At 30.8% G+C, this 23,709-nt stretch overlaps 1 protein-coding gene across 1 annotated transcript in view; it reads left to right on the forward strand.

The window, feature by feature from the left end:
- The window catches only part of LOC143198879 (putative G-protein coupled receptor B0563.6), a 244,349-nt gene that overhangs the window by 34,333 nt on the left and 186,307 nt on the right, over positions 1 to 23,709 (forward strand). Inside the window, exon 2 of the mRNA XM_076408484.1 lies at positions 21,751 to 21,837. The gene's annotated coding sequence lies outside the window, so the exon portion shown is untranslated. The remainder of the gene's footprint in view (positions 1 to 21,750; positions 21,838 to 23,709) is intronic.

The raw sequence follows: 23,709 nt of genomic DNA on the forward strand, positions 1-23,709 counted from the left end.
AATTTTTTTTTATTCAACATAATTCTATTCAAGGGTTCTCGATACCATTTTTGTAGTACGATTTGTCCTTTGCTTCAAAATAGGCCCCAGTTTCCGCGATCACCTCTTCATTCGAAGAAAATTTCTTCCCATCGAGTATTCTTTTGAGATCTGAGAACAAGAAATAGTCGCTGGGGGCCATATCTGGATAATACGGTGGATGAGGAAGCAACTCGAAGCCCAATTCATCGATTTTTAATTCGGTGCATGTTGTGCATTCGTGTTGTTTGGTGTAGCAGCACTTTCTTTTTCTTTTCGATTTCGTCCTTCAAACGGTCCAATAACGCTACATAATAGTCGCCGTTGATGGTCCTTCCTTTTTCAAGGTAGTCAAAGAAAATTATTCCATGTGCATCCCAAAATACAGACTCCATAACCTTGCCAGCTGACTGTTGCGTTTTCCCACGCTTTGGATCGTGTGCAGTCCTCTCGGATGACTGTCGATTGGACTTCGGAGTGAAATGATGGAGCCATGTTTCATCCATTGTCACATATCGACGCTGGGTTCCCAACAATATTGTTCAGTTATAGGTTAAAGTTTCATTATAGCGGTTGGGATAGATCAATAATTTATTAGTAGGGATGCATCCAATCCTACGGTTCAGTTTGGTAAAATCCCAAAGCTGCTCTTCGGTTAGGTAAAGGTTCAGATCAAGAGTGTCATGTAACAAATTTTTCTAATTGTTTTCAGCTGCGTAAAGATTGATAACGAGTAAGTCATATTTTTTCTGGTGCGACTTGAATATTACTCAACGGATGCTTGATGGAACTAGATCTATTGACTCTCCAAACGTACAACTGTGAAGTATTATATGGTCGATCATGAGTAAGTAGTAAGTAATGCAGGGTTGCCAGTTATAGAAAAATTTGTTATTGGATTTAAACGGACTCGTTAATGCCAGGGAGGCCATGTTACAGTTCACGGTTACTTGGTGTATGATATGGTCTAAGATAGTATAAAATAACGTATATATAAAATAACTAAGGAAATTATATTAACGAATCTGTTATTTTGTACTAACACTAGCAAGTTTTGTTCTGTATATTGAAAATTATTCCGACTAGTTGAAAATTAAATATTGGTAGAAACCTGGACTGGGTTTATATAAACGCGGCGAATGCGGGAGTCAGTACGTGAGAAAATGTGGGACCCCCTTTTTGATGATTTTCAGCATTAGGAAGTCCTGCACGGAATACGAATGGCCAAATTGCCGTGTAACGAAACACGCCGTTCTCGATGTTAACTGAATAAACAGAGGAATTAAACAGAAACCGTCGCTGCCGCTATACCGCCTGGTAAGCTCGTACTATTACGACGGCATGATTTTTATTAAACCCCGTCCATGTGAACGTGCGCGCATCTATAGCGAACAAATAGGAAATTGAACGGGTTTTTTTGTGATATCGAGTCGAGTAGATTTCCACACTCTTTCTTGGTTTATTTGTGTTTTGATGCAAATATTTGGATGGAGAGAAGAAAAAGGTTTGTAATAAAATATCTAAATAAAGTGTGTCTCTAAAATAGACGTAAAAAACAGTTAACACATTCAATTTTACAAAAGAATATTTTACAAAAAACTAAATTTCCTACAAATTATGTTCTGTAAAGAGAATAATTTAAATTTAATGATCAGGCCTATAAACTAATTAATTAATAAAAACGGTGTGGATTAAATCGCATAGGGTGTATTTGTAACCAATAGAGGTTTTACTTTTCAATATGCGTCATTTTGTCGAAGGGTGAACAAAACATTTTTTCAGTCCGTTGAAATCGATGAAAGCATATTTGGATCTATAAAGAACGGAAGTGCAACTCTAGCCATCGAATTCTCCAAACTAATTAATAAGTTTACTCGTGGATAACCTCAAAAGATACATGGTTTTTTCAAGATACTATCCATGGGCAATACTTTGAATAAAATGAATTGTAGCGATTTTTCAGAATAAAAATTTCTCAAAAGAAAAAAATCATTTATGACTAAATGATCGGCCTAACAATAATGTAATTTGAATAAGTAAAGTTAAAAAAGCAAAATTTAGTATGGCTGTTCCAAGTGGTAATGCTAAATTCACTGGCCGCCCAATAACAAGCCCCCCGTTAACAAGCCAAAACATTATTGTCGAGTCTAATTGTGTGAGTGGAAGTGTTCTTCCAGAAACTCCAGAAGCAAAATAGAGGCAAGTATAAACAATATTACTACAGTGTATAGTAAAGATCTGCCTACGCAAACCTAATTATCATTCACAGCGAACAGGTATTTAGACAGATGGCTTAACAGCAAATACATGCTAATATCAAATGATGCATTTGGTCTTCAGAGAACTTAAGGATAGACGTTAAAAAGCAAATGAACATGTCAATATTTTGCACTAGAAATATATTTAGAACTCTATATTTTCGAAAATAGCGCTGTCAAAACAGTGAATGCTACTAATTCTCGTTATCGAGACCTTTTGACGGCATGTGATATCATCAAGACGATTTTCATAACAGTCCTGAGCATGCAGTATTTTGTTCCAGTATTCGGAATAGCCCTGCAACAAACCCACAGCCACGCGGCTGTTATACAAAAGTCACTTATGCAAAATGGTCATAAAAAGATAGTGGCCGCAACTAAATCATAAAACAAAAATACATCTTAGTATATTTAGTAAATAGGTACTAAAAAGCTACATTACAATTACGAGTATTATGAAGTTCTATACCTTATGTGATAGCCTTAACTTTTTAATCATCTTTCGTTTAGCTTATTTTAATCATGTACATTATTCTGGCTAAAGTCAACTGACTGAAAGCTTTTAAATTATTTAGGTAGATATGAAGGATTCAATAAGATATAAAAGTTTCGAAAACATTTTCTGTTCTCAACAGTTGTAAGTTAATCCTAGTATAACAAATATTATAAGACAACCAAAACAACATCCAATGAATTATTTTGTTGTGGTATGTTCTTATAAGCGAAAAATTTTTAAATGTTAAAAGAGTGTAATCCTATCGTAGCGCCACCTACTGGGTCCGGTTGTGAATTTAAACTATCCACGAAATCGCATAAACTCATATATACACAAAAATAAGTCGGTCTAAACGTTTAGAAGGAATTCTCGTTTGGTTTGTATTGAAAAATCTTGAACATTTTGACGAGGTTTCGGCACAATCTCATCTGTCGTCTTTCGATTTTACTTCCTCTTGTTCTACTTCTCGTTATATGAGATGACTTTATTTCATTTATGTATGGAAAGAGCAAAAATTTTATATTACTAAAATATATTATTAAACATTATTAAGAAAACTAAATTTATTATTACTAATACATATATTAGATATATAGTTCCTTTTATATTTAAAAGTATACGACATTGTTATAATTAACGTATTTATCATATCTTAGGAAGGAGAATTAAAATACTGTTTCAGGCACATAATTTGCATTATAAAGCAAAAAAGAGTCCCCTCTACAAATAATTTGTCTCCTAAGTTTTAAGTGGCTTGGAAAAGGCAAGACGAATGAGATGGTATAAAACTGAAGAAAAAATTAATTTATGTTGCCGTTAGATGAAGTTTAAAAAAGGTGACCACCAGAAACGTAGATAATTTTATTTTTCGGAAATTATGTCGTCTTTTTTGTTCGACTAAGGTTTATATCAACTGGACCTATTGTTTAACATACGTTTTTAATCACTCAGTATAAAGGCTATTAAATGACGGGTACCAAGCCTGATGTGACGAGCGATTTTGAGTGTGAATATCGTGTTAGTTTTGTAAAAAAGTAAATCTTCAAAACAAACTAATTATTTAGAAAATATAATAAAATATTTGTATATTGAGTAAATAATCTCATTAGACTCTTTGTATTAGACCAACTAGCCAGTGAAAAATTAAGAATTCTGGTGTTACTCCTGTCTATAGATAAACAAAAACGTCAAAAACTGAAAAAAAAACCTTGTTTGAACCTTCTTTCAATTGTGCGCTTTGTTAAATTAAAAAAGTATGTACGTAACTGAAAATTATAAAAAAAATAGAAGAAAAACATGTAACCGAAAATGTCATACAAAATGCCAAATCGATAGAAAAGTGGGCTAGGCTATGTTTTGTGATTTATTATACTTTTTGTTTGTTATTGATAATATTAATAAATTTTATGCTACACGTTTTATAGGATTTTAAATGCATAACATCTTAATACAGTTTTAGTGTAAAATAATTAGAGTTTTTGGAGATTTAACTGAAACTGGCTTAATAATATTGGAGCAATATTTAGAACCGAATGACGTATTAATTAGTCCGTACAGTTACGTATTTATGACACTTTTAAAAAGTTTCCTTTCCGGAGTGGACGTTTTACAATCCGAACGAACGTAAATCGACAACTTTCAGGGCGCTAACTAGAATGTTTAATGAAATCTGTCGGCAATTTCCCCTTCGAACTTTTACCGCTTTCCATTACTGCGTTTTCATTGTTTACGAACTGAACCCGAGGGACTAACGCGTGCCGACCCCTCTAATTTTCGGTGGCGTTTTCGATATTTCTATTTAATTGGCTTCGCCGACAGGGCGCGCTGTCGTTTAACTTAATCTTCGACGGCCACTTCGGGTGACAGAAAAAGGGTTAATAGTTTCAAGGAAAGTTCTCGGGTGGTTGGTCACATATGGTGATATTATTTAAAACCATCTAAGCTGACAATGATTTATCTTTGTTGTAAAATTTCCGTTGTTGTGATATTATTCATTGTTATTGGAATTTAGTTTGCAAATTTTGTTAATAATTCACTGTGAATTGCTTCAGCTGGATCATTTTAACAAAACACATTATTTGAATGATATTACCTCTTAATCGTCTTCCTGTACTTCCTTCGGAACCGTCAGTTCTTGAATGTTCTCCACAAAAGTTCAACATTATCATCCTACACATTTTTCTAACCTTTTCAGTTTATCATGTTTTCTCTACTTCTTTTGCTTTGTTAAATTTATTTCATTATTTCATATTTTTAGTTCTTTTCCAGTTTCATTTGTCATGTCCTTGTCATTTGTCGCACTTATCCACTTTCATATTCCATACCCACATTTCTCCAACCATTATCTATTTTTTATTTCCTAAGCTTTATCCATCTACCTATTTTTCTTTGCTTTATTTTTTATATTTATTTGTACTTGTCAATCAACACACCAATGCTTGAATAACTACATTGCATCTCCTTTTCTCTCCATATATATATATATATATATATATATATATATATATATATATATATATAATTTTATTCCTCATTTCAATCAATTGCCCTATTCTCTCCAATATTTTCTCTTTAATCTTTTCCATTCCTTTCCTTTATTTTCCTCAACTTTATCTCTTTTTATTTTTCGTAGTCGATCGAAATAAATAGGAAATGAAACCATTCTAATTGTCACTTTTTTGGGGAGGCAACTGTTTGTGGAGAGAACATATAAAAAATTGTACACAAGCAAATACAACAGATAATATATATTATTGACAATGTTGCATTTTGAAGTTAGCCAAATACTTCAGGATTACAAAAGATATGCATACATTGTATTTTTAAAATACTTCAGAATTTCTAAAATAATGCTTGTTATAATATCCATTTCATACTTAAAATTATTATTCAATATTTATTAAGTTATGGTTCACACTTCTTAATTTGAAATTAGTTATCAGCATCCAACTGCAGGTACATTAAGTGTGAGAAACATTATATTAAAAATGCAATATTGCGCAGTATACGTGCAATAAATGAAGAAACAATTGGCACAAGAAATTTCGTTAAATGATATCGCTCAATATAACTCTGCACTCTAGTTGTCTTTGGTAAATTATTGTTTCTTGCTGTTGTGTCCTGTGGCAAGTTTCTGGAGTTAACTTGTCTGAAAAAGCAGGCCGCCCTTAGCACGTTGTCTTCTGTTCTAGAATTATAGGTCACGGTCGGTAACAGTGCACTTTTATTTGGAGAATCTCTGTTGTCTCAATCTCCTGTAATTTTTATTTATATTGTCATCAGCTGTATTTGTGTTTCTTTTCCATTCTATTTTCAATAAAGCAATAATTTTGTCTTTAATGTTCCGTCACAATTAATTTCCACTCTCGTTTTAACGATTTTTTTAACACCAATGTAGTGAAATTTCAAACCAACCTGCTACATTTTCACTCACTCCTAAGCTTGAATTATATTTTTTAAAAGACTAGAATTTTTGGTCAATGACCTTAATTTTTGCTATAATAATTGAACAATCTACATTAAATTTTCAATTTATATCATTAGGCAACTATCATATTTACTCTCTGTTCTCTGAACTGGTTTCGGTAACATCATTTTGAAGCAATTGACGGAACAAAATGAGATAAAGATGGGTATATTGTTTATTCCAAAAATCAAGTTGAATAACCGTTTCGAAGACCACAAATCTTGGTGAAGGATTAGTTTGAAGGGGGTGTACTTTTTGAACACAGCGGTATATCGTACTGCCTAAATGTTATAATTCTTATAATATTAGGGCCTGCTATGCCTATTATTATTTGTCATGTAAGTAATTCTCAAGTCACCAGGGACATTAACTTCTATAAGGTTAATACATCGGCCTTCAATTAATATAATGTTTGGCCGATTATCTTGAATTCCCTAATATTTTCGTCTCTTATGACGCTCATTAATCAGAGATCTAGATTTCTATTCAATATTTTTTACTTTACAACCAAATATTATTTCAAGCATATAGTACTGGCTATTGGTATAGTTATTGTTTATAATGCAATTTAAATCATTATGATCTTAATAAATATTTTTGTTACTTACATACCAATTATTCACTACGTATCATTGCATTATTATTATTAAATTTATTAATAAACTGATAATATAAATGATAAACAAAAAATATTTTACCGTATCTAATACAATTATTTCATAAAAATATATCCTGAATTTAAGTATGTTGTGATCAATTGTATTGAAAGGTTGAGTTAACTTAATCTTGCGTCAGTCTTAGTGGACGAAAAATTCTATTTTTCCCATTTTCTTCGGCTAATGTTTACTGATAGTCCTGCATGGGGCTTCTAAAAGCTTTTATTTCAGCAAAAATTCCACTAAAGGACGTAAAACCAGGAGGCTTTGCCGAATAGGGGAGAAAATAATAAAAAAACAAAACAAACATAAAAACTGATGAATCCCCAGAAGGAGTAAAATTAGATATATTTGACAATAATATGTTTTTTCGTAAAAATAATATAAAAATAAAGGTTAATTGGAATTAGTACAGATTGTTGTTTTGCTTTTTTTTTAGATCAACTGTCTCCAATAGGCGTCAGTAGAATTTTTAATATTAATCAAAATAAAATTATTATTTTAGTTTGAAGTTTTGAAATTGTATTTTCGAAAACACATAATTTACAACAAATGTCAATATAATTTAAGAAACAAATAGAAAATATGTTTACCTCAGTGGAAAGTATATTTCATTTCTATAAAGTCCGGGTAATATCGTTTGATATTATTGATTATGTTATAATAAGAGTAGAGAAAATATTTAAATATTAGGTATTGTTATAGCATCGATTGAAGGCTGAATTCATGAAAAACATTCTTATTTAATATAGAAGAATATTCTCTTTTATCAGGATAATGCAGACTTTGTAATTTCGATGGCCAAAATCGTGGATTAGAAGTAAAAATTCTACAGCATTAACCACACTTGACTTGACTATCTCCAATCTTAAAAATATGGCTAGGTGAAGAATTGTTCATATGGAACAATGATGTTATCATACAAATGCGGAAGCAGAAATTATACCAGAAGATATCCCGTCAAATACCTGGTGACTGGTAGGATTCTTTCTTGGCGAGCATGCCATTCTTGTCTACGAATAATCCCAATTACAGCTATAAATGCAAAGTAGATCTATGCATTAGCTATCAAGATACTAAGTCGTCAATTTTTTTAAATAATATTTGATGTAAAAAAATATTTTTTGAAGCAATACCATTTGTTGACAGTAAACTATATTTCTCCATAACTTTTTCACTAAAACAGTATTTTATAAGCATTCCGCTGCCATGCTTGGATAGAGTGAGAAATAAATCACTTTTGTTGGTATTTTAGGCTGTCGCTGCTTGTGAAGTATTATCACAAATATAATATTCCCCCTGTCCAATATCAGTCAGTGGATGAGAGGGCCTCTCGGTAGGAACAGATAAAATAATTGTGTATTCTGGCAGAATCTCACGACGCCATTCGTATTATTTTAAGTCGTTTGCCTTGCTCGCGATAAATTTTCAGTCGAAATATAAGAAAGGAAACCCGTGCCCGAGAAACCTGTTACAATAAAACGCCAAAGAAAGGTAGAGGCTCGTTTATTTCCGACAATGGGTGCAGGTAATACAATTTGGGGGACCGGCGAAATTCGGCCCGAGGGTAAGTAAAGTATGAGAACCACGAAAAAGGCATTTTCAAATATCATTTCGTAAAACTTCAAAATAAAAATTATTCAACTGAAGCGTGATAAGAGAATGAAATTATTTTAATTGTTTCTTTTTTCCGGGAAGGCATTATGTCGACAAAGGAAGTAATTTGTTATATTGCCACCACAATTAATCAGTCTCATCAGAAATTTGTGTATTTTGTTAGTTACTCGAATGCCTTATACAGTGTATGTTAAAACTCATAAAAACAAAACACATGAAACATTGTACAGCAGCAAATACAAAAAATATAAGTGTTATAGAATAAATTTGCATTTTAAAGTTGTCCAAATACTTGGTATTAGTTATTCAATTCATACTTAAAATTATGTTTCATAATATATGGGGCTATGATTGATGCTTCTTATTTTCTTAATAAGTTACAAGAATTGAACTCATGGTAACAGTGCAAAAAACATTTAACTAAAAAAACAACATCGAACAGTGTCTATAAGTCTAAATAAAATTATGATTCGTAATTTATTAGGTTACGATTGTCGCCTCTTATTTTCAAATCGGAATAGGTTAAACAATGAACTCATATTACTATTTTAGCAAAGGTTAGCGAATAAAAATTCGGTTTACAGAGGAAAAAAATGGTAAAGATTAGATATAGCTAAAAGAAAACACACAAATAAAATTAAACATGACGCTTTTTCAAAACTCTGAAAACAAACTCGTAATAATTGATCTATTTTCTTCGATTTTAAATAATATCGAGTCTATAAAACAGTCGTTAATAAGCGTTATTCGATAGTTTATTGTTTTCCATTATGGCATTTCAGTTGGGTTAATCCCTTAAGGAGAATTGTTTCGTCTGGAGAATTTCATCCAAATTCCATTATTTATAATTAATGTTGTCTGGAAAAATGCCTTCCAAAATGTTGTCGAGCAAATAAGACTCGGGATACTTTTGCAGTATTGTAATATTTCAAATTCTTTTCGTAGATTATTATGTAGATATAATGTTTGATATGAAAAGGTCGGAATAATATGGCGAAAGTTTGAAATACCTTTACCACATATATTTTAATAATCATCTCCTTTTAAATTATTGTTGGCTGTTTCAAGTTGTTTCTCCTATTTTTAACATTTTTAACATTTTAACTTTTTGCTGAATTAATAGTAATGCTTAGTAGAAAATTGGAAAGTGTTTATTTATTATATTTAACAAATTATTTACAAATTATTTTAACAAATTCATTTTCATACTTTATATATATTTTCTTTATTGGCATTATCATAAATATAGTGGAAAATATATTATTTTTGTAATCTTTATCTAAAATTCGTTGTGTACAAGTAACATTCGATAATTTTAGGTGAATTTGAACCTTCAGATGTTACCATAACCATCTAGCCTTTGAAATCTAATGACTATAAGTGTTATATATAACGAAAGTAGGAAATTTGAAAGAAATCAAACTCAACAAAATGTATTAAGTACTTTAGGCTATCTAAATTATTTATATCTTAAGGTGTCACTACTAAATTTGTTTAATGTTTGCAATGAGACACATAATTCACTCTTATAAATAAATCAATATTAATAATACATTGTGGTTTGAAACTAGTTTTCTAAGATAACTGGGAGATGCATTCAACTTAACAATCAAAAACAAATAACATTTCTGGTTTAGCCGGGGTTAGTCCATAAAGTTTTCCGGGAAATTCCGTGAAGTGGCATACCCAAAGTTTCGGGATATATTGTTAAACCAGGATGTTAATCCTTATATCGTACGGGGTGAGGAAGGTCGGAAATATAGGGTAATAATTGGAGCTGGGTGTTTCCGCAACTATGCCCCTTTACAACATTCTCAAGGAAGCTGTAGCTATTTAAATACATTATGCAAGGAATTAATGAGCTGCCTAATATCTAGGAATGAAATGTTCTGCATTAATTAACTACACAGTTAATGCAGGCCTTAATTTTAGGGCGTTGTATAGAATCCAGTTAATAAGTGTTAATGTAGTAGTCTATAGATATGATATTAGTTAATAAATATCGTCTGCTATTATTTATTATTTATAATCAAATTTAGGCAAAGAAAAAGATCGTTATAGTTGATTCTTAACCAACAATTAATTTTGGATTTTTATGGTGTTTCAAATTGTATTACCTGCACCCATCGTTCTATTGTAAGAGGTTCTTCTCGGGCACAGGTTTCCTTTCTTATATTTCTACTGAAAATTTATCGCGAGCGTGGTAAATGACTTAAAATAATACTAATGGCGTCGTGAGATTCTGCCAGAATAGACAATTATTTTATATTTTCCTACCGAGAAGCCCTCTCAAACTAAAGCTTAAATCCAAGTATTGGCCATCATTTAGCTTTGTTTGCCTACTAATTTTATATATGGTATCAATGTATTACAATGTTATACCTACATTTCTGAAAAGGCTTCTTTAAAAGTCCGTATACCTTGATGCGAAATAATCTGATTATTCATCGTCACTGTTACAACAAATTAAATTCTAATAACATAAAACATAATTAAGTTCAGCATTATTATTATAAATTGCTTTAATTTATTTCATTGACCAAACATCATACTTGTGACCCATCGTTACAGTTAATCTTTGATCAACAATTATTTTTGGATTTTAATATTGTTTTATATAATTCAATCAATTCAATATCAATAAATCAATCAATATTTAGTCAACTCTACTTTTCGGTTGTAAGACGAGGATATTATTAAGAATGGAGAAAAGCAAGATACGAGTAGTAAACATGAAATATGTTACCTCAGAATAATCAAGGCTGTAATAATATTCATCTCTGTGAAGCTTTGAAGGGAATAGAAAAAAATAAGGAGATAAGACCTCTATAGTGAATAAGTGGAAGAGTATATAGAGATGAGACAACTTAGTTAATGGGGTACTTACACTATAGAAGTCATTCAGTTATTACATAATACGATTTTGGGTGATGGTAGTTGACCATGCCTTATTTTATTCTTATAAGGGGGACTTATCTTGGACGAGGTCTTGACAGTCCTTACGTAAGATCACAAAAATGCAATTAATGCGAAATTAGACTTAAGATTATACTTGAAAAATGAAACCAAAGTTGATTATTACCAATAACTAAATAATACCAGTTCTTTTGTAGGCACAAATAAGTATTCCTAAGAACAGTTTCTTTCTGGGAAGGCGGTCAGAAACTGGCAAACATCGAATAAGTGAATGACACCATATGGAGGACATAAGTCAAGTGAGCCTCAGAGAACCTGGGTTGAATGTATCATGGAGATACTTAAAGAAAAATAAAAAAAATCAACTCTACGTACAGTTCATAATATTTGGTGGTATTATAAGTCTTGAGAGTATAACGTCGGCTAATACTAAAATCACAAACATATAATTCTAAATAAATATGTACATAATAATCGACATTGTTAGCACGCAGTGACGATCACCGTCGATATTTCCCACCTCCTCGGCATCATAAAATCTTAAGCACTTGTTACGCCTCAACCCGAAGTCTCCCCCGTGAAAGCTTCTCTCGGAAAGTCGACGAATGGAAATTTATTCGAAGTTGCGAATTGGTTTTTGCCTCGGATAGCCTAAATATACTGGAGCCCCGCGTTTCGATACCGTTTTTTTTTCCTCTTCTCGGCTTCGCGAAAATCAGTCGGAAGAGGGGGTACAGGAGCAATAAAATTGCCGGAGCCCCGCTTCCCACGCCGGCCATTAAAATATTTTCGACGCGACGGTTATAATAAAATTCGCCAATATTTCTGATTTCGTCGTACGGATCCGGGAAGAGACAGAAAAGAATTTTTCAGGCCACCAAAGAGATCAACGACTTTCTGATTCAACTCGCTTTATTGGTCGTTCATCGTAGTTTCAAGATATTTTTATTTGGTTATTTGTTATGTAAAAATCATGTTGGTTTTATGACAGATAAAAACAGAGTGTTACAATGGTACTAAATATAACAAAATTCTTTAGAATTTCATGACGTTTATTAGTTTCCTGTTGCCTGCAATTCACTCCGATATATGTAGTCCGTTCAATAAAACAATGAAGTCATGTCATCTGAATTTATAACATTAAAACTTCTTTATGTATAACCTGTTTCCTTGTAAAGTTATTTCGATATCACTGTATTTCTCTTTAGTTTATTTTATTACAATCTGTATACATATTTCTTGATAAATCTTTCACACTCTACAGTAATATTTCCAACATTTATCATATATTAATTATATATTTATATTTAATTTTTCTACTCTCATTACCCTGTCTTGAAAATTGTCAGCATTGATTTATAATCCTATATTTTGAAAGTTTCATTCAAGTGAATAATTGAGCTTTTAATTTCCAATTTAGCATTTGTTCAAAATTCCATCGTTTGTCAACTTCTTCTTCGAAGTGTCTCATCGAATTCATATAAACTAAAGGTGTTATTAACCATTCCTCTTAGTTACTGCATATTCCAACAGTTTATATTTGAGTAACTTAACTGTTACAGTGCGATATTTTGAAAAATTTGGAGGTTATATACCCCGACCAACAATCTTTTAACCAATTTCCACGAAAAATTTGTTAGTTCACAGCAATTTCAGCCCACTTTTGCTGGTTTTATATACTTTCAACCGCGATACTATTGATCGAACTCCACATAACTATCTCAAGGAATGCTTCGAATAAGTTCCAAACCATTGCCAATCAAAGTCAACCTAAATTACAGCCATATCAGTCGCTCGATATAACACTTATTTCATTTTGGACATTTCTACAAAGTGATAGCTCCATTGTCACGTATTATATACTCAATTATGATTTAAATAGTATTCTTCATTACAACCTAGTTTGTCGAATACCACGCCAGATATAATCAATTCTATAGTAAGCTCTTTTTCCTGCTATTTTCAGTAGAATAATTCTTATTCAGTCAAATTATATAACTAAAATAAGTCTAATAAATGAATGAAACAATATATAATCATATCATAGGTAGTAATTCTTCTCTGTTTTGAGAAAACAACATTTTTATAACATAACATGTTTTATCGGCAGAAAGTTTTCAGTATAAATTTCCAACCTTAGATGATTTTGATTCAGCAAAAGCGGTAACAATATTTTATTGGTTCATAAGTAAATTTACTACAAGCTTAATTGAGAGTTAGTTAGAGCTTTAAGAGAAGATGTTAGCGACAGAACTGTTCTACAGGACTTTAAAGTCTTTTAATTAAAATTCAGTATTTTAAATGGCTATGAAATATCAAATGGGGATGAGTAGGCATATAGGAATCGATTTGGTTTTCTCAACCAGTTAAATTTTTAAAAATCGAATAACAAATACAGAGTACTACTAATTCAAATTTTGATCGTAAAATTCTATATTAGTAGTGTCATTTGTCGAATATATCAATGTGTATCTGAAGCAACATTGGATAGTAATATAGGACAAAGATAATAAATTAAATATCTCTCTCTCTCTCTATTTCTTTATATCCTTCTTTCTCTTTCACTATCTCCCTGTCTCTATCCTATCTTTCTGTTCTCTATCTCCCTCCTATGTTTCTCTATGTATCTCTCACTCTCTTTCTCCCTCTCTATTTCTCAATTGTATATTTTCTATGACCAAGAGTATAGATTTAAATCCTTAATGAAACTAATTTTTTTCTTCATTGCTACATATAATATGTAAGAGTAATTTTTATGTAGTGTAAGTTATAAAAAAAAACATTAGAAATCGTTAATAGATTCCTGCGTATGAGATATAAAGTAAAATTGGAAATAGGTAACAATACTGATAACACAAAAACAATACAAAAAAATCAATGCAGAAAAAACTGGTAATATTCGTATTTGGTGTAAGTAATAGCAATAGAGAACCTATGGTGAAAAGAATGAGAAAAACCACTGGGAACACTAAATAATCCAAAGAAACTAGAGATCAGAAAATAACTAACACCAATAGAAACTAAAGACTTATTTTTTCATTGTACATTTGCTCACAAACAACTACGTTAAAATACAAATAAGATAATCAAGTAAATGTTCACCATGCCGAAGCTTAACATCCAGTTACGAGCCGAGCGAGATCAAAGTGAATTACGAATGACATCTCGGTAATTCGCAATTAAACTTTTCTTATTCTGATGAGTCTCGTCGATTTTTCTCCCGCAACTTCATTATAAAAACTTAAGTAGTCGAAGGGTAACGACGCGGAATATCCAAATCAGTTTTCCCGACTGGAAATAACTTAATATTTCACAAAAGAAAACGCGGCGTTGTTTTCTTTTTGAGAATCGGTTTTCTCTCAGAACGGTGATTAGCGTCAATGAGAATCGCCGGAGCTTAAAATAGATATAGTCAAACTCCGAGCAAATTACACTAGATAAATTGAAAAATATTTTCGAGGTATACGAACTGAAGAATTATTTAAAATCTGATGCTATTTATTATATAAATTAATTTTTAGTTGTAAATATAAGTGCGATTCGAAGTAATGTATGAATCATCTAAGTTAAAAGGTACTGGCTTGTTAAGAAAAATAGCACGACATAAATATTAGACTTTTAATCTAATTATGTAACATTTTTACCGAAACAACCGAATTCATTTGTTCATATCTGCACGGCAGCCAGTTAATTCATTAATATTATCTTATTTTATAAAGTATCAGGGGAGACATACTAAATATAGGGGAAATACTAGGTGTACAGAGTAGGATACTTTATGAATAGGGGATGGTTAAATATAATTATTAAATATTCGATTTTCATACAGGCTGTAGTAACATAATAATAATCCCATTATAGTATAAAATTTGGCTGCACCATCAATGGCCATGAATTTAGAGCAACTCCTTTAAAGTGCCTGGTATATATTGCAACGACGACACATCGATGTTACTTGCAACTAGTCTTTCTGTATAGTTAATGTACAAGTATAGTGTATAATCTATTTACAAGTGAATTTATGTCAACATCTTAAACATAATTTTAACACGGCATTGGGTAGCTGCATCATAGCTTAAGAAATATATATATTATAAAAGGATATATAGATATTTGTTGTATGTACTTTCCATGTGTTAACCATAAAAATAACTTGAGTTGACATTTTTATATATCCCTTGGAAATAAAGTCCATGCCATGGCATTTAAAAAGATTCCTTTTACTTAGAAAAGAGAAATAATCTTAACAATATTTACAGTAGATAATTAATAAAGAAATATCAGAGTATATGGGCCAATCGCATTAAGTATAAAAATATAATAAAATGTTTGGACGAAAAATCAAAAAAAAACTTGAATAGATTACTGATTTATGATTGTATATGTAGAATGATATTACTAAACTAACTGACAAAATATCACCTGCTGCTAGCTTGACGACAAATCATTTTGTTCAATGTCATAATGTCATAAATGCCAGAGGACAAGACTCTTCGAGAGACCAGAAATATATTTATGAAAACGAAATATTATATAATTATATCTGTTAAATTATAATTTTTATTAGTTTTGATTTGTTTGTACTGTTTTTCCAATAAATGATTTTAATCATATATATTTAATGTTTATGATACTAGTGTGAGTAAATTAAGTAGTGAATTTGAGTAACCACAAAGAAAATGGTGAGTGTTGAGATATAATAATGTTATTTCGAACAAATTTTTGAAAACAATGTGATATTTTTTCGTGGACGTTGAGAGAACTCTTTAACCTAGAATAACTGATATAAACTTTAGGGTGTAACTTTGTTCTGATCTTAATTTTTCTCAATATCCTCAATTAATCAATATTAACTCAATTGTCATCTTAAACGAACAAATTTAAGATAAATGTGTGTTTTCGACTACTGATATGATTGAAAGAATTGAGCACGATATATAGTTCTCAAAATGTGTTTTGAAGTTGTTTTTTTGCTTCCTAAAGTTCTAAACTAGAGAAATATCATTTGACAAGCAGCAGCTCCCTTTATGATTTCTCGCTATCAAAATATCGCCCAGCGACTCACGAGAATTGGCAGTTGTGCCCAGTTCAATAAAATTACGTCAAAATAAATATAAAATTAAGGTTATATTGACATTTTTAAAAATTGTCACGTTGCTCATTATGAATCATTTCTATAGAGCCAAATTGTCGACAAGGAGTATTGTTGAATGAATTCGATTCATTCAATTCATTTCAAGAAGGAAAATTAAGGACCGTTAGTTTGATATTTTTATCACGATAGTTTGCCTTCTGACATTCATTCGAAAAGTTCTTCGGTTAACCATGATCATTGTTGTTGACTTTTTGTTGTAGAAAATTTAATATTCATGGGTAATTTATAGAAAGCTATAGATAAGGCTACAACAAGTCATGGAAATCTATGTGTATTTCTTATATTTTTGGGAGATAAAAATGCTCAGACTGCATAATTTTATAAGCTTCTGTTTTAATTTCATGGATCCAATGAATTCTCATTCATTCAGGTATTCTATAACAATATAATATTAACAAATGGTTTCAAATATAATAATAAAAATAATATTGTAGGAAACAATTGAAAATATCGGAAAAAGAAATTTGCTCACCTGTTGCGATATGTGGATCATATCCCTTTATCCGTTTTATTTATATTCTCTTGACCCTCAAGTCAGGAATGTATTAGGGTACAACAACGGCCTATATTTGGCAGAAAAACGAATTCGACGTTTTTTTTTGTTATTTTCCAGTACTATTTTTCTTCGTATTTGAATTAGCTTTTTATGATATGATGTAAGAGTGCTCAATGAAGACAAGTTAAAAATGATGTACACTTGTATTACAAGATAGAATAATTAAATTAAATTTGCTAGAAGATGGCACAAGACCAATGCTATGTATATTCACTTACTTTAAAATTAACAAAAAATCATTATCTATTATTCGTTTATTTCTAATGTTAATGTAAAAATTAATTGAAATATTTTATTTGACAAAAATAAGTCCTAAAGGTATACAAAAATTTGTATTGATTTATGATATACAATACTTTAAGTGATGTAAAAGTACAGATATAACACAATGTCAACAAAATATGGTAGAAGCAAATAACATATTGTTTGAGTCCCTCCCTATCGATTCTTTTATTCGTTAAAATATTAAAAACACCACAAATTCCGTTCGAATTCTAAAGATTTGTCGTGGAGAGATTTTATTTTCGGTTCTCTGTTTTCCTTCAGATAAAACATGTTTTTTTTTGTTAAATAATACATAGTACATCATGTTTAATAGTATGTGCATTACGTACCATTCTATTGGATGTGTAATAACTAGTCTTGCGATGGCATTTTGTTTATCATATGTGTTACTCATAGGGCTAATTTCATTTTTTATTTGTTTGTTTTCCAATGGTGACAAGGTATAGATAAGCTTTCCTTTAGATTCTAATACGTACAATTCACTAGTGTTGAAAATTAAATGAAAGGGATTATCTGGGAAGTTTCTAACGTGCCTTCCTTATAATCCGGATTTTGCCCCGTCCCATCATTTGGATTCAAAAATTATTTGCAAATTTCATTCAGTTTTTACTCAGAAATCTTATGCAGTCTGATCCAGAAACTGCAATAAGAAAAATGACAATTAAATTTATTGATAGAGGAGAAAAGTCAATATATTTAAAATAGCCATTTTACGTGTATTTACATATTAAATATAAAAAGGAAAAATATTTCAATAATATTGAACTAACGGGACATGATTAACATACATTAAATTTAATAAATTAAAGCATAACTAATAACATAATTTTAGAACACTGAACTAGGACGCAGAATTAAGAAAACGAAACCGTATGATCTTGTGTAGTTGTCTAGTATAATAAATGATACTAGCTTTTATGTTATTAAAGGCAGTAAAATATAATCATCATATAATCAATCATCCTTGAAGGCGAGATACCATTCCTTTGCTTCAAAATAGGCCTCAGTTTCGGCGATCACCTCTTAATTAGACGAAAATTTCTTCCCAGCGAGCATTCTTTTGAGATTTGCAAACAGGAAATAGTCGCTGGGGGCCAGATCTGAAGAATACGGTGGATGAGGAGGCAATTCGGAGCCCAACTCATAGATTTTTCAAATGCGGCCGTATTTCGGCTATTTCGTCCTTCAAACGGTAAAATGACGCTACGTAATAGTCGCTGTTGATGGTTCTCAAAGAGTCAATGAAAATTATTCCATGCGCATCCCAAAATACAGACGCCATAACTTTGCCAGCCGACTGTTGAGTTTTCCCACGCTATTGAGTGGGTTCATCGTGTGCAGTCCACTCGGACGACTATTGATTGGACTTCGGAGTGAATTTATGGAGCTCTGTGTCATCCATTGACATATATCGACGCAAAACTGGGTTTTATTACGCTTGATCATCTTCAAAGACTGCTCCGAATCATCGTCGTTATTTTTGGCCAAAAGTTAGCTCCCGCGGCACCAACTTTGCACAGAACTTTTTCATACCCAAATATTCGTGAATGATATCATGTACACATTCAGTTAATATCCTTAGAGTGTCTGCTATTTTATTCAATTTCAATTTACGGTCATATAAATTCTTTTTGTGGATTTTTTAAATGTTTTCGTCGGTAACAACCTCTTTTGGACGTCCATTGCGTTCGCCGTCTTCGGTGATCATTTCACCACATCTAAACTTAGCATATCAATTCTTAAAGGTTGATTTTTCTGGCGCAGTGTCCGGAAAATCGACATCAAGCCAAGTTTTTGCTTCAACTGTATCCTTTCCCTTCAAAAAGCAATATTTTATCAAATTGCGAAATTCCTTTTTATCCATTTTTTTTTACAATAACAAAAGTTGCCTTACTCAAAATGCTATAATTCACAAACTAATGATCCGACAGCTGTCAAATTTATACACGCATTTTTTGAGGGTTAGGGCTAATTAAAAAACATATTGATTTCATTCTAGTAGCTCCATATATGTGTCAGGTCGGGACATTTCAATTGACCTCTTAGTAATATTATTTCTACATATCTATCCGGATCTTTCTCCATTAATTTTCGACGAATCTCACTCTGAATATAAAGAGAATATAAAGAGAGACTTTGCCGTGTAATCTTATTTATTTGCTTAATCCTACTTTAATTTTTCCATTTGCGACGGAGCTCCTTTTTTCCGCCGATAATGAGAATTGGAGGCGTTGTTTAAAGTCGAACAAATGGAAATTTATTCGGGAAGAGGTTTACGCGACAGCTTGTTGAGTATTATTCGGGTCTCCACTTCTGATCCGGCACGGATTTCAACACGCAACTCTAATTGGCCTGGAGCTACTCACGCGACGCCATCATCTTCTTTGCTCTCGTTTTTTCTACTGTTCCCGTCTTGTCTTTACGAATATTGGTGAAAGGTTCGTTGGTGTTACAGATAAATCGGATGGCGTATTTCTTATGTAAACTAATATTTTTTATATATTGTGTTAGTTCATATTTTATTGAGAAATATTACTGAAAATATGTGTATAGATTGAATGTTTAATAAAACAGTGAATTTACATCATCTAAATTTATGACGTGTCAAAACGCGGCAATGTTGCCGCATCAACTTTGAGTTTTAGTTTATTTTGATCTTGACATACAACGAAATTTTAATCCAAATAATATAATGAAACAAAATATGGTTACGAAATATAATTTATTTTAACATTAGATCAAATCTGTTGCATATATTATCGAACACTTAAACTACAGTTAATTATACAGTCATAATAGTTTTTAGGTTATGGTTGTGTTTTATTATATTTGCATTAAATTATTTTCCCCACCACTTGTGAGATATAGTTTTTGGAGTGTTTTTTAACGTAGTGGTATCACCTAAACTACCTAATTAACAATTTTATATCCAAGAAATATATTTAACTTTCGTTAGAAAGCTTATTTCCCTTTTATGTTTAGTTCTCGTTTCCTTCGTTGCAGTGCTCCTTGTCAAGTTATTATTACATCATTATATTTCTCCTTAGTTTCTAATGTTACTACCTGCCTATATCTTTCTTAATAAAATTTGAATTAACTACCGTATTCCTCCTCCCATCTGATATTTTAATCAAATGCTTATGCATTCTAAATTATATACATATCTATGAATATAGATAATGAGAATTATATAATAATATAATATATATTAATAAATGATAATATATAACTATAACTAACTGTAAGTGTATTAATTATATTAAGTAATTGTCAGCATTATTTCACATTCGGAGATTTTCATTCAGTTACTGTCACTTTCTGGATCGCTGTTCAGGTGAATAACTAAGCTGTTAATTTCTAATTTATCTGTAACTCCATCCTACCTTTTGTCAATTTCTTCAGTATATCTACATAATATTGTAGACAATGGTTCTTTCCATATATCCAAACAGTCCTTGCTTGTACAGCATTCCCAACCTGCATGTTTATTATAATAATTATTTGCCACATCCCATATCAATTAAAATTGACTGAATATACAGTGATAAAGAAGACACTATAATTACATTAAGGCATTATATTTATTTTCATACGTTAATTATTTGTACTAAACCTAAGAGGAAATTTAAAAAAACTATGTAAACCCCGACACCAAAATGCCCAAGGGGCTATTAGGTCAATCATTAATAAATACAAAAAATAAAATAAATTAATCAAATGTTCTGTTATGTGATATTTGTTTATTTTTAAACAAAAGAAGATGATGATGTATTTTAATATGAATAATGATTGGAATTTGAACATCGCTGTAATCACCCTGAAAGAATATTGTTTAAATGAGGAGTTATAAAAGAGTGTTTTATAAATTGAAAAATAAGATGACTTAAAATTACATAAGTATCGGAAACAGAACTTTTTGAATAAAATAGATTTATAAATACCTAAAATAAATTCCTATAATTTAAGACGAAAACAAACCGTGATCAAAATGATATGTTTTTTTACAATATAGACTCCAGCAACAAATGTTAGTAAATATTATTGACTCCCAGTAAAAATACGAACGTCAAATGGTCATTTTTATGTCGACTACTAAATCAAATAATATAAAATGTCTACAAGGCGCTGGGGTGGTCAGAAATGAAATGAAAACGAAATTGAAAAGCCATACAATAAGTTATTGCGTTAATTTTTGATATGAAAGTTATGTTGCAAGCTAAGCGTATTTCAGTTGATAAAAATAAATGAGGGTCGCGAATATTGTGAAGTAAAAAAACTTATAAGAACATATTTGAGTATATAATTTTAATACAATTATTTTTTCCAGGTTAGTTTAAGTGAACATTGGGTATTATTCTGAAGTGACGTTTATAAAAATCTCCATTTGTGCCCGTGTGACATAATATAAGAACAGGTAAGTTTTATTTTTGTACTTATTAATACTAATCATTGCCAACTTACAATTTATCTCCACCGTAACTTGAAACTAGTTACTTATATAGGAAGACATATTGGAATTTATTTAGTCTTTAATAAAATAAAATAAAATCAAAGTTAATAGCATTTTTCAGTATTTTCTCCATTTAATACACATCATACAAGGTCACAAGGTTTAGTTCTTTTGGGTTTGTGTTCAAGTTCAGTGTTGTCCAAGGGTAGCAACACTTGGGATACAGAGTTGACATGGAAGTTAAGTATTACCTCGTGCCTTATTTAGAATTTCTCAATTTCCTCTATAATATCATGGCTGAAAATCCCCATAATTGAACTCCATAGGTCCATATATGTTTTAGTATTGGCTTATACAGCAGCAACTTATTATGCACGAATAATTTAAATTTTCTTTCAGATAACCAATACATTTTCTTGTATTTTAACTCCAGTTCCAATATTTTCCTTTTTATATGCTCCTTCCAATGTATTTTGCGTCAAGACTCTTTTCAAGAAACTTAGCATTATTACTGTATGATTATAGGCGACTTAAATATGCACTGATTTACTCTCGTTGACTTTTATTCTCCATGTCTGAGTATACTTATTTATATTATTTTTTGGGTGTTGTTATTTTTTTGATTGCCTCTTCACTATTGCCTCAAATAATAAGTATTGCAATGTGTCATCAGCAAATATAACCATAACAGCATTTTCTATATCTGATCTGTTGCGTGTATAGATCATGTATATTTCAAATAACTGTTGTATTACTTTATGAAAATATTATTACTCTCCAATTTATGTATATTTACATGGAAACCTTCCTAATAAGCAAGCATCGTCATGTTCCATACTCTCTAAAATCTCCTTATTGTCACAACTTTTTGTGTCGGAGTATCCTAGGTATATTTGTAAGTAATTAAATGTAACTTTGCCTTTTACTTATTGCTCTCAACCAATTGCTATCTGATGGCCTCTACCACATATATCTTCAAGTATCAGGCACTTGGATTCTGGATTCCTTTTTAACTCTCTATATCAGTTAATGATAGATAAACATTAAAAAGTCCAACAGGCCGACAGGTCTGTTATGTATTAGCTGTCTTACAAACATTCTTATTTTTAAAATTTAATTAATTTTCTATAAAAATAAAACAGTTTAAAACGCTTTAAGTTTTGTACAATACCGTAAGACAAGATCGATAGTAAAAATGTGCTGACCAATGGAGTCCGCTACAAGTATCCCTAATTTATTATTTAGTCACTTTCTCTTCTTATCATTTATTTATAGCACACAGTCTGGCGGTTTTTCTTTAGAGATAAAAAATTTACCCATGTTATATTAAATTTCTTTACCTAAATTGCATAAAACTCAGCATAAAACTGTGAAAATAACGAAAAATAAATGTGTTCCACCAAATTTATAGTAAAACTGTACTTAATCTTTATAATTGTCAATCAAGCTCATTTTTGCACTTTAATACTGTTCCACCCATGAAGTGTTTACCGTCTTTCGTCAGTAAATATCTTCATCCATAAGCACCTTTAAGTCGAGATGAATAACTTTATTTCGGATTTAACATAGTGAATTAACACAGCTGTGAAGTATGTGGAATTTGATGTTCAATTTAATATTGAACAAACAACAAAAAGGATTAGGAAATGAGTAAAATATATTTCAGTAACGTAAATATTATCTATCAATTTTTAACATCTATTAAATAAATATTGAACATACAGATAAAACCCTCCGTTATTATTGATTGATATATTTTTGAGGTAAAAGTAAATTCCATTTTCAGATATATTTATTTACAATTTTCTTTACATCTTGAGACTCCACATATTTAAC

The sequence above is a fragment of the Rhynchophorus ferrugineus genome, unplaced genomic scaffold (assembly GCF_030347505.1).
Source record: "Rhynchophorus ferrugineus isolate W39M unplaced genomic scaffold, kcgeb_rfMv2 rfM6, whole genome shotgun sequence".
NCBI lineage: Eukaryota > Metazoa > Arthropoda > Insecta > Coleoptera > Curculionidae > Rhynchophorus > Rhynchophorus ferrugineus.